The sequence below is a fragment of the Zalophus californianus genome, chromosome 6 (genome assembly GCF_009762305.2).
Source record: "Zalophus californianus isolate mZalCal1 chromosome 6, mZalCal1.pri.v2, whole genome shotgun sequence".
Lineage (NCBI taxonomy): Eukaryota > Metazoa > Chordata > Mammalia > Carnivora > Otariidae > Zalophus > Zalophus californianus.
The window spans coordinates 33,135,076-33,146,254 of record NC_045600.1 but is presented as its reverse complement, the minus strand read 5'-3'; the positions used below and the strand labels follow the sequence as shown (position 1 = coordinate 33,146,254).

General features: G+C 48.3%; 1 protein-coding gene across 2 annotated transcripts in view; it reads left to right on the top strand.

Moving 5' to 3' along the window:
• Positions 1–8,453: 8,453 nt before the first annotated feature.
• The window catches only part of PLEKHH1 (pleckstrin homology, MyTH4 and FERM domain containing H1), a 47,686-nt gene continuing 44,960 nt past the window's right edge, over positions 8,454–11,179 (top strand). The window contains exon 1 of one of the 2 annotated variants that reach the window (XM_027569044.2): positions 8,454–8,653. The gene's annotated coding sequence lies outside the window, so the exon portion shown is untranslated. Of the gene's footprint in view, positions 8,654–8,750; positions 9,072–11,179 lie in introns of those variants that run through there. The other variant, XM_027569045.2, reaches the window with a different exon arrangement.

Sequence of the window (11,179 nt, the reverse complement as noted above, 5' to 3'; positions counted from 1 at the left end):
GATTCTCTCTCCCTCTCCCGCTTTCTCTCGCGCTCTCTCTCTCTCAAATAAATAAATCATTAAAATGAAAAGGAAAAAAATAAAACAAGCCATCCTGACCACCAGATGGCGCTGAGAGATAGCTTCCCCTGTGCTGGCTAGAAGCTGGTCACCTTGGGGACTTTGAGAGGGAAGACAGATTATGTCGCCTGGACTAAACCCCCTTCATAAAAAGGAGCTGGCAAAGAGGGCTTCCAATAGGATCTAAGACCTGACACTCGCAAAGCCCCTGAATCTGAGAACAACGATCATAAGCATGACAGATGAAGGCTTGATTGATCAAAGCAGATAACTGACCGACTGGTTTCATGATAAACCCTTGGGGGAAGGAAGGAGGAAGAGCTGCAAGGGTTAGGTCTGCTCATTCCATCCAAGTATTTCATGTCTTGCCATCCCTGTGAATTCGGCGGCATTTGTTGGCTCACTCTTACAGGAACCACTCAGCCTGGAAGGTGCCCTGCAAGGGAGCTCCCGTGTCCTTGAAGCAGAGGGACCCCTACTCACAGCCCTGCGTGTAGATCTCCACCCAGTCAGGTGAAGCAGCCGCTCAGAGAGGGGAGGCCGAGGGGCACAGAGAGGCCCTCCACAGTCCAGTTTGCCCAGGAATGAGCCACATGTTCCTCGATGCTCTCCCTTCCCTCTTCCCGGTCCACAGTGGACACTCACCAAGCATGTACTCAAAGTGTGAAAGCAGAACCCTAGCCCACCAGACCTCTCCCATGGTCTGTCATCAGCCGAAGAAGTAATAATAAAGGCCAGCATCTACTCAGCACTTGCTATCTGCCAGGACTGAGCTAAGTGCCCAAACTGGAATTTGAACTCTGGAAGTAGAATCCCAGAGGCGACACACAGTCGCCCTGAGAACTCAAATGTCTGAGGCTGCCACACACTGGGCAGAAGAAAAGGGGCAGAGGTGCCGCGACCAGCTCCCTGAGTAGCCTGAGTTCCCTTGGCTTCTTAGAACCCCAGAGTCTCTTCCCGCATGGGCTCCCAAGGCTGCTGGAGAACCTGCCACTGACTTGAAGCTGGTCCCTCCTGCCCCCTGATGGGAGCCACCATTGTTTTCAACTGCGATGAAAACGGATGGAGAAGTAAGACAGTTGGTTTAAAACGCTGACGTTGTAAGTTCTCAAATGATCAAGAATCCCACTTAGCTGGCTGGATTTACCCAGTTCTCATTCCCCAAGCTCTAACAGCTCCCCACTCAGCTTCCCTTTTAACCTCGGGGCCACCTCCTCTTCTCCCTCCCCACCCCCATCCTACTGAGCCCCCCTCTGCCTGGCTCTCTCTTGCCTGGGGAGCTCACAGCTGCACTGGACAGATCATTTTGCACTGATATCTGTTGTAATTACATCAGTTCTACCCTGTGCTCCCCTCTGGAGCTGGTGTTCCTCTCTGAGAAAATCACTGGCGTGTTGGAATATGATGTATGACAAACCAGTCAATACCAGGCACCCTATTGGTCTAAGGATCATGAAAATACAGACCCCTGGGCCTGCTGATCTCAATGTGCAGGGCCTCCATCCATATTTTTAATCAGCGGCCCTAGGGTTTTATGATATAAGGTTAGTGGGAAATCACTGCCTTCCCTCTTATTGGGGTCCTTCTTGACCAGCCCTTCCTTCCACCCATTGCTCTTTGTTAGCTTCCAAGTCTCTAGTCTCTGGGCACCTTGCTAGTTCTTTATACCTCCATTTAGTAACACTTACTAGTTGCATATGATATGCTGGACACTGGAGCAGACCCTTTATCCCCATCTTTACAATTACCCTCTAGGGAAAGAATACCGAGTGCTGCTTCCCTGCTCTCTGCCTGGCTCTGTCTGCCTCTGCTGGCTCTGGAGCCCACAGCTGGACTGGAGAGGTCATTTGCCATGTTCCCCACTGGGAAGACCCAGGATTCAATGGCAGGCATATTTGGTTTTGAAGTCTATGTCCTGAGTTCACTGGTCACACTTGCCACACTGTGTTTCCTCACACGGTGCCTGGAAAATGGCAACTACTCCATAAATATTTGTTCCTGAATAACTGAATGAATAAATGAAAGAAGAGCCCATGCCCAAAGTTAAGACACCTCCCCCTCCCAACACACACACACACAGAATTCTGTCTCTGGACCATTTCATTTCCTTCCTACACTGTCTCTCTACATGTCTGGTCACTGCCTTCCTACCTGAGTTGGACAATGACTCTGAGCCGCCCTGGCTGCTCCCAGAGATTCAGCAGTAGAAATTGCCTCCTGAATTCTCCAGACCCAAGAGCTGCGAAGCTCGGCCTCTGGCTCCTGAGATAGAAGACTGGACCAGGACTGGCCCCTGGGCTCCTGGGATTCTGAGGCCCCTTCCCCGTCTCCTTTCCCTCCCTTTCCTCCTTTAGTCTCCTTCCAACAACAACCGAGAACAAGGCCCTGAGGGCAGAAGAAGGGGTGCTTGATTTGGGAGGGTTTCGGTGAAGCAGGGTTTCTCTGGAGCCCAGTGCCCCTCTCAGAAAAAACAGTGATGTTTGGGAAGTGGGGTTTCTAGAATGCACAGGACATGGGAAGATGAATTCTCCAACATTTCACCAGTTCTCCTAGAGTTACTACTGTCTCTCAAGATAACTTTCTTATCTATTGCAATCTTGCTACAGAGAGAGCTCCTTGAGATACCACCACCTCTTGACCTAGTAGAGTAGATACTAGGGACCTGGGAGAATATCTGATAAACATTAGACCTCCAGCAAATATTTGTTCAAAAAATGAATAACAAAAGCAACCATTTATATAGCATTTGCTACCTGCCAGACACAATACTATCTCATTTAATCATAAAAGGCAAGAGTTATTATCATTTGACAAATGAGGAATTAATTAAGCACCTGCCCTATATCGATGGTATAGATGATACTTGAACTGATGTTTGGCCAGTTCTGTGGTCCCCATTCTTTCCCACAGTACTGCCCAGGAAACCAAGCACAGACTAGGATGCTGTTATATTGACCCTGTAGGAATTTATTCTTTAACTATTTCAGTCTAAAACACATGTTGTGTGTGTATAATCCCTGGAGGGGTTAGTTATCATCTGAAGTGTTCTAATCAGGAATCCCGCACTCTAGAGGGTGGTTACATAAGCACTTCAAATGGCATCAAAGCCTATACCAACAGGCTGAATGTGCTGAGGTATGCTAGAGGTTTTCAACAGAAGGAGTTAGCCAGAAAGAAAGAAGGATTCAGCCCTCACATGAATAATGTGGAGGAACCAGATCAGGCCAACCCTCTGACTCCCATGAAGCAGGTTGTAGGAATTTTTGTGCCTGCTTGCTAATAAAAATCTGTGTAACTGGCAGAATTTTGGCCATTCTTACTAACCCACCTGTAGGAGGTTATGGAGAAGGAGATGAACGGTCTCCACTCATCTCTAATCTCCGTGGGCCACGAGTATAGGAACCTGATAAGCGCCAAAGGACCAAATTGGTTCAGACCTGTTCGTAGTGAGTGACCACCAAGGCCTCTCAGAAAAGTAAAAGGAGACTCTCAGCTTCAGTGACCCAACCGAGCCTTGGACTCTGAGCACACAATGGCTTTCTTCCTCTCTGTCTGCTGTCAGGCCACTGTCATAATAAGTGAACATCAAACAGGAATGAGCTTTAGGTGTTGTGAATACCATTTCTGCATGGACCCACAGAGGAGTCTGGGGGCTCAGAGCCTTTCCAGCAGGCTCCCACCAGCCTTCTGCCTCTCTCCTCTCTCTCCCGCTACTGCTCCAGTCAAAGATGGTGTCCAAGATGGCTTTTTCCTTACTTTAGTTTTGCAAAGTTCCCCTCGGCTGTGGTGAATCTCTCATAATCTTGTCTTTTCCTCCAATTCTAAATATTCTGACCTGAAAGGTAGCTGTGCTGAGGAAATAATTTCCCCACTTTACCAGAGGACAAACTGAGGCCAGAAGCAAGGCGATGGTTTATCCAAGCTTACAGTTGGGCATCTAATGGAGTACCTGGAACAACTTCAAAGTCAGCTATCATGAATGAATGAATGAATGAATGAATGAACAAATGAATGAAAGGGAAGGAGAGAGGGAGGGGAGAACAGAAGGATATCAGCATCAGCTGATGTTATTGTCTGGATGTGGTCAGTGGCCAGTTTGAGTCAGTCTCAGATCCACAGAAGGCTACAGAGAAGGTGACTTAAGACAGAGAGATTATGGGGAATAGACAGTGTCTCGTCGTCTCAACCCTTAATTCCAGGGTTAAGTTAGGGGTAGGCCAGCCTGGAGGTCCATAGCAACTCCTCCCTGGGATGGGGTGGCATGGGAGGGCTGTGGTTAAGGGTGACGGGGGAGCCAGGCTTCCCTCACTGAAGGCCATACAGCTGCCTTTACTGACTGGGACTAAGCAGGGAGGGGAAGGAGACACCAGAAATCCAACCAGAGTTGGTGGGGAGGTGGGCAGAACCTCCCCGGGCTGCCAGCATGCGGTGACTGGGGTCAGGCAGAGGAGGCAACATCAGCAAAGAAGGCTGATGGGACAATCCCTAGCATTAGATGGGAAACTCTGCCCCTCCTGGGACCTTCCCTGCTAGCCTGGTTATTGATGACCTGCAGCCCCTGAGGAATACTGGGCTCTAGGGTTATGGGAGGCACTCTCTCTTTGGAACAGAGGAGGGGAAGAGCCCATTCTCCTCTAGGCATCTGGTGAGTATTAGGTAGGGACTAATAATGAAAACTGAAGAGCTATAAAACTCAGCTATAAAGGACATTATCCATTATCCATATTCCCAACTGGGGAAATTTTAATATGGTCCGTATGGTAGATGACAGTATTGTACCAATGATAGGTTTCCTAAGTGTGATAGTATTAAGAGAATACCTTTGTTCTTAGGAAGGTACATGTTGAAGTATTCAAGGGTAAAAGGTCATGATGTGTACAACTAACTCTCAAATGGTTGAGGAAAAGAATGATATGTTACAACATATTATATATAATATACTAAAATATATGTAAATATATAAAAATATACACAAAATATAATAGAAATAGGTAACATAAATATATAACATAATGTAATATATAATAATATAATAGATATTATATTGGTGTAAAGACAGAGAGAGAGCAAATGTGGCAACCATGTTAACAACTGGTAAACCTAGGCAAAGAGTATATGGGTGTTTAACGCACTGTTTTTTGCAACTTCTGTCAGTTTGAAATTTTCTTTTTTTTTTTACGATTTTATTTATTTGTCAGAGGAGAGAGCACAGCAGGGGGAGTGGCAGGCAGAGGGAGAAGCAGGCTCCCCGCAGAGCAGGGAGCCCAATGCAGGACCCTGGAGATCATGACCTGAGCCGAAGACAGACGCTTAACCATCTGAGCCACCCAGGCACCCAGTTTGAAATTTTTAAAATAAAAGCTGGCGGGGGGGGGGGGGGCGGAATTTGAGGGAAGAAAAATAGCTATCACTTATTGAACAATGGCTGGATCCTAAAATTTATGTAGCTCTATTATCTGATTTCATCCTCAAACCAACTCCAGAGAGAGACATTATGATTCACGTATTAGAGGAAAGGAAACAGAGTCCCAAGGAGGCTAAGGAGCTTGCTCCAGTTTACAGAGCTGGGATTGAGAGAGCCCAAAGGCAGGGGGAGGTCACAGGGAGGAGTGCAGGGGGAAGACTAGAGGCTAACACTTCTTTGAGCCTTTCTGTGTGCTAGCAGCGTTTTAAAATCATCCATGCACATGAACTCATTTAATCCTCCCTTCCTAAAAGCTTTGTACTTTGTGATAAATCACTTAATTGGTGTGGTGGGAGGGAACGAAGAGGCACTCAAAACACACTGATTGAAGTGTAGGTGGGTGCAGTCTCCTCTGAGGGCGACTTGGTTGCATCTATTGAAATTTAAAATTCATATTGTGTTTAGAGCCAGCAATTCCACTTCTAAATATTAATCCATAAAGATAGCCATAAATGTGGACTAAGAAGTATGTACCTAGACATTCACTGTAGCAAGGCATGTAATATCTAAAGATTGGAAACATCCTAAATATCCATCATTAGAAACACTAGGGGACCTCTAAAAAAAGTAAGGCATCTCCAAGTGTGCTAATATGCCACACAGAGTCAACAAATGGTAATGTCAAGAGAAAAAAAGCAAGGGATGCTTCCTTAGTGTTGAAAAGGGGATATAAATAGATACATATGAATATATTTAAAGTTGACCCTTGCACAATGCCAGGGTTAGGGGCACCAACTTCCATGTAGTAAAAAATCAGTATAACTTTTGACTCCCGCAAAACTTAACTAGTAGCCCACTGTTAACCCTACTGATAACACAATTGATCAGCACATAGTTTGTATGTTATATGTACTAAATACTGTATTATTTCAATAATACTGAATTTTTCTTTTTTTTTTTTTTGGTATTTCTAGGCATGTGGTTCATTGGCAAGTTTTTTGAAATTGTTGCAAATCTCCAAAAAAAATTCAAATATATTTATTGAAAAAGATCCATGTAGGGGCTCAGTTGGTTAAGCATCTGACTCTTGATTTTGGCTCAGGTCATGATCTCAGGGGTGTGAGATGGAGCCCAGCATTGGGCTCTGCACTCACTGGGGAGTCTGCTTGGGGATTCTCTCTCTCCCTCTCCCTCTGCCCCTCCCTGCCTTAAAAATAAATAAATCTTTAAAAAAAGAAAGAAAAAGATCTATGTATAAGTGGAACGGTGTAGTTCAAATCCATGCTATTCAAGGGCCAACTGTATATGTATTTATGCATATTTTATGCATAAAATATCTTTTGTGTTTGGGGAGGAGCTATCTGGGGGACAAGGGCAGGATGGGAGGTAGACATTTTTCATCGTTAGCCCTTCCATATTATTTGAAATGTATGTGCATGATGAGCTATTCAAGGTGAATGAAGGCATGAATGAATGAATGAATCACCCTTAACCAACTCCAGAAGATTTGCTTTTGGGCTACCTAAGGCATCTTCCTGAGTGTTGAAGGGATAGCAGAGGACAGTGTCCCACAGTCTGGGGTTGATCTATCTCAATCCCCAGGAGCTATGAATCCATTTGCAAGTTCAGTGCCTGGAGTCCCATTGGCTCAGTTGAACTTTCGCCCTTGGCCTCCTGAACTATTGGGACCAGCTTTCTAAAGTAGCTGTGCTCTCGAAGTTATGCCTGAGAATTGTCTGCAGAGCTTGTTAGCTGGGTAATCTAGCAGCCTCAACTCCAGAGATTCAAATTCAAACTTGGGGTGGAGCCAGGGGAATCCTTCATCAAGGCCTGGAGTGAGTCTTCCAAAGCCCCTTTGGAGAAATGGGCCCTGGTGGTGTTTGCCTCTGTTCAGCCTGGACAGAGAGCCTGTAGGATTGGGGAAGAAAGCAGTTTTGAAATGTGGATCATTCCCTGCAATATTCTCTTTATTCATCTTCTTTACCAAAAGTTGAGTGTTCCAGGGCGCCTGGGTGGCTCAGTCAGTTAAGCGTCTGCCTTTGGCTCACGTCATGATCCCAGGGTCCTGGGATGGAGCCCCTAATCAGGCTCCCCGCTCAGCAGCAGGGAGTCGGCTTCTCCCTCTCCCTCTGTGCTCGCTCTCTCTCAAATAAATAAATAAAATCCTTTAAAAAATAAATAAAATAAAATAATCTTCAAAAACATGACTTTTAATGGCTGTGTAACCTATTGTGTGGGTAGATCCTAATTTATTGAATCAGCCCCTTGTTGTTGGCCCCTTCTCCCCCCCCCCCCGCCCCGCCCCGCTCGTGCTTTCTCTATCAGATAAATAGATAAAAATCTTAAAAAAAAAAAAAGTTGAGTGTTCCAATCCCTTCTGGGTGTAGGATTGTACTGGTGAGCTGAGGGACTGCAAGTCCTTGAAGAACAAGGGTAAGAAGACCTCTGAAGCTGCCCAAGCTGTCTCGTTGGCCTTCTGGCTCCTTGGCCGGCTCCCTTCACATAAATAATACATACACATACATACATACATTAGCAAGCAAGTTACCCTCTGGGTTGTGGTGACTTTTTTTCCCCCCAAATTACAAATCAGTGCATTGGTCTGGCAGTGGGACAGACTGTTGGAAATAAGGACTTCTCCAAATATCCCGGCCTTACAGTTCTCACAGGTTGCCAGCAAATGCTGGAACCTCCTTGGGGGGTGGGTGGGAAGGTCTGGTCTTGCGCCCCATTCTGCAAGGGTCCTACGCCCGCCGGGGGCTGAACGGGTCTCGGGGCACCCGGCCGCCCTTCGCGGCAGCGGGTGCGGACGCCCGCGGAGAGCTCGGGGCGGGGGCCGGGAGACCCCGCCGCCCTCCCCGCCTGCCCCCGGGACAAGCCCAGCGGTGCGGAGAGGTGGGAGGCTGGAGCCTGCTGAGGTCATTTCCTGTGCCTCTCCCCGAGCCGCCCGAGGAACCGCGCGGGCGCTCGGCCTTTAAGGAGCCGGCGGGGAGGAGGGGGCGCGGCGCGGCGCGGCGCTGAATGGGGTGCCGCGAGGCCCGGCTTGGCTTTGTGCGGCCAGCCCGCCGGCACCCCGCCCGGCTCCCGCCTCGCCTCGCCTCGCCTCGCCCCGCCCTGCCCACCGCGACCCGTGCTGCCGCAGAGCGGAGACCCGGCGGCCGCCGCGGAGTCGGGCTAGAAGGACGCAAGGTCAGTGGCGGACGCGCGCGGAGGGCGCCCCGGTGCCGGGTGGGCGGCGGGAGCGCCGGCGAGCCGGCGGGAGGTTGCGCGGCCGCGCGCGCCCCGCGGGCAGGGACGGGCTCGGAGGTGTGCGCCGGCCCGGAGAGCCTTTGCGGGGCGGAGAGGACGGGGTCTCTCCGGCCGCGGGGCGATCCCGGAGCAGGTGCCTCCCCACCTGGCGCTGGGGGCGCTGGCAGCCGCGGTCGGGCTCGGGGGACCCGCAGCGCGCAGCGAGGAGTCGCCTTCCTCGGGAGGAGCGAGAGTTTGGGACCGGCTGGAGCCAGTTGCCCCCGGGAAGGGCCCTCGGGCGCACTTGCCAGCTTTCCTCCGCGGTGCCCGGGCTCTCGCTCGCTGTCCCCCCACCCGCTCTCCTCCCCGCCTGGCTCAGGTAATCCTTTCTGTGACTTCTCGGTGGTTCTTTTAGGGATTCTTTTGGGTCAGGCTCGGCTTCTAGGGGCAGGTCAGCCAAGCAGAAAAGTTGGGCACTGAGTGACAAGCAGGAGCTTTGTGTCCTGGGAGCCTTAGGACTCTGTCACCAGGGACCAGGGAGCCTTAATGGGGGTGGCAGAGGCAGTGAAGACCCGCACTTGGGAGTAGAATCCGCTCCCTGTTGGATTTCTCCCTGCCAGGATATCTCTGTAAGCTTTTACTGTGCGTCTATCTCATAAAACTCTTTTGGACAGAGCCTTCGTTTCAGGTAAAACTTCTACTTGAAAGATCATTTTAATACCAGTTTGGAAAAGTCGTGGGTTCCTTCATCAGGCTTTTTGGACTGTCTTCTTCGTGCCAGACTCTGTATGGTAATGTCACTTAACACTTCATAGAACTTCAGTTCTAGTGTTTCTGCATGTTATTATCCTCCATTTTACAAAGGAGGAAATAGACCTGGAAAAATTGTGATTTACCCAAAGTCATATAGCTAAAAAATGGAAGAGGCAAAACTCAAACCCAAGCCTCCTAAATTCCAAATGCGGGGCCACTGTTAGCCACCTTCCCTCCCACAGGCAGCTGAGGGGACCTGCTTAGAGCTGGGTGATGGTGGGGGACACCCCGTGGTCTCAAACTCATTGAGACCAGCAGGTGAGTTGAGAAAATGTGGTGCCCCTCTGCCCTCTTCAGAAGTCAGCTGCTAAGGGGAAGAAGCCTGTACCTCCTACTCTGCTCCCCCATGGTGCACTCCTCTTTACTATTACCTTCTCTCTATGAGGCTGTGTATCCATGTGGGGAACTCTGGGCTCCTTATGGTTTGAAGTGTGCTTTATACATGCTGATGTTAAGGTGTGGAGAATTCCCTCACTCCTGATCTGGGTGAGTTCCCAACAGGCTGGCTGTTGAGCCACTGTCCTGCATTCTCTGGATAGCCCAGCTGAGCTTTCTCTCCCTTCTGTCAAATTTAAAACTGACCTCCTCCATGGGGAAACAGGCACTGATTGCTGGCTGGAGTATGAATTCAAATCGTCTTGGGGAAGGTAATTTAGACTATTTGGCCATTTAAAAATGTGTATCACTCAATCCTACAATTCCATACTCCCTGCCTGGTGCATGTGAAATGATAGATATTTGTTGCAGCATTGTTTGTTTTAGCAAAAGGTTTCAAACAACCCAAATGTCTGTCAATAAGGGACTCTTAACTAAAATCATATAATACCTACACAGTAGAATACAGTAGAGCTGTTAAAAAGCATGGAGGGAAGATAGGTCAGGTATGTATGCTGATACAGGACGATCTCTCAGTTATAGGGTAAGTACAGTGTGCGTAGTGGGTCACCATTTGTGTTTGTGTGTGTGCATGCAACATATACGTGAATGCTTGTGTCTGCACTGGGTATCTCTGAAAGACATAGAACCCCATAACTCAGTTGCCTCTGGGGAGAACTGTGGCTGGGGTACAGGGGTGGGAAGAAGCCTTTGTACCATATACTCTTTTGTTCAGTATTCAAAAATAAAGAGATAAAATAATTTTTAAAAATCTCCTGCCCTTTCTGAGGTGGATCTGGTAGTGAACACATCTGTGGGCCACATCTCCTAGTATGCCCAGGCACTGGTAGTTAGTTTGCCTTTTCATTGTTAATAGTAGCTATCATTATTGAGTGCTTACTGTGTGCCAGGCTTTTGTAATATCTCCTGTAATTCTCAAAAAAAAAAAATATATGACCTAGTGTGGTCTATGAACTTGCCATTTTTCTTTAAAGATTTATTTATCTATTTGAGAGAGAGGGAGCCGGTGCAAGTGGGGGGAGGGGCAGGGGGAAAGTATCTTCAAGCGGACTCTCAGATGAGAGCAGAGCCCAGACGGATGCGGGGCTCAGTCTCATCTGATCATGCTCATGAGATCATGACCTGAGCCGAAACCAAGAGTTAGACACTTAACTGACTAAGTCACCCAGGCGCCCCTGAAGTTGCCATTTTTAAAGGTCGGAAAAATGGTTAAATGTTGATAATTTCATGTGATTCAACCTAATATTATTGCCCTCCTTTTCAGATATTATTGCTCTC